This window comes from Hylaeus volcanicus, chromosome 6, assembly GCF_026283585.1.
Source record: "Hylaeus volcanicus isolate JK05 chromosome 6, UHH_iyHylVolc1.0_haploid, whole genome shotgun sequence".
Lineage (NCBI taxonomy): Eukaryota > Metazoa > Arthropoda > Insecta > Hymenoptera > Colletidae > Hylaeus > Hylaeus volcanicus.
The window spans coordinates 1,281,820-1,283,128 of NC_071981.1; positions in this window are offsets into that span (position 1 = coordinate 1,281,820).

Consider the following 1,309-nt stretch of genomic DNA (forward strand, 5'->3'; position numbering starts at 1 on the left):
TATGTAAGTTTATCATAATTAATATAAATTATATAAATGGCATATATTCCATACCATTTGTATTATATAAATGAATATTATATATTTAAATTGCATGTGATATATTATATGAATGTTATTATAATATACAGTACTATATTACTGCTCTGCTTTTATAATATACTATAATATACTGTATGTAAGTTTAAAATAATATAACGAATTATATTAATGAGATATATTATAATGAGACATATTATAATTAATATGAAATATATAAGTGAAACATACTCCATGTAATTCATATTTGATTAAAAAACAGAATCCTAGATCCCTCTCAAAAGATCCTGTACGATGTCAAAACATATTGTTACGGAACTCTGGCTGCAAAATAATCCTGAAAATTGGCTAGAACCTGTTCAAAAAGTACCTTCTTAAGAAAAGCTCGTCCACATCGTTGGTCGAACACCGTCGCAGTTAGACTGCACGGGTCAGATCGGTGGGAGTGTAAGGCTCGATTGTACTCCGGCACCGTGCAAGGATCCCTCGACGACGCGAGTCTGGATTGAGAGGAAATTAATTAAGATGGTACTGTCCGGGATCACCCCTTTTCACACCCCCAATCTACAGACCCGCGTGAGAGCATTCCATGCATAGCTTGCGGCTACATCTCAGGCTACTACATCACCAAATCCGTCCCTTCCACTGCCTTGTACCCTTTACACTATCCCTTGGACAACCATTCCCCTCGGTACTGGTTGCTAGTAGACGATATATTCGTAGCGTTCCCCCTCGGCCAGGTACACACACGTATACTCGCCTGTACACGTCCACACGTACACGTCAGTTCGACAGAAACCACCTACTAGACATTTCAATAACTATAACCATCGACCCACTCTTTGGCAGGAGGTATACACAGTCTTCTACCTAGACCCTACTTCGTGAGATTAGGTTGGGAAATTGGACCCTTCCCAATGACCTAGGAAAGAATTCGTTCTGGGTTTATCCGAGTCCCGAGATGTCTTGGGCAAATTCTTTTGGTCGAAGGTCAAGGGCTTTTTTTGAGTCGAGACGTTTTTAGTGTCATTGAGGCAATGGCAAGGCGGATGGTTTAATTTGGGACCTGGAGGAGGTTCGAATTTACATGGAAATAATAGTTCAGAATATACAGGGTGGACTACGTAACACTTTACAAATAACCTTTCCTCCAATGCAACCTGTCAGGGGAGCAATAATTGTAATAATCCTCTCTGTGTTATATAGTTCATTGACGATGGGTACTTGAAGTCTCGTTGAACTCTAGCACTCAACAGTGTCAAGGACGTCT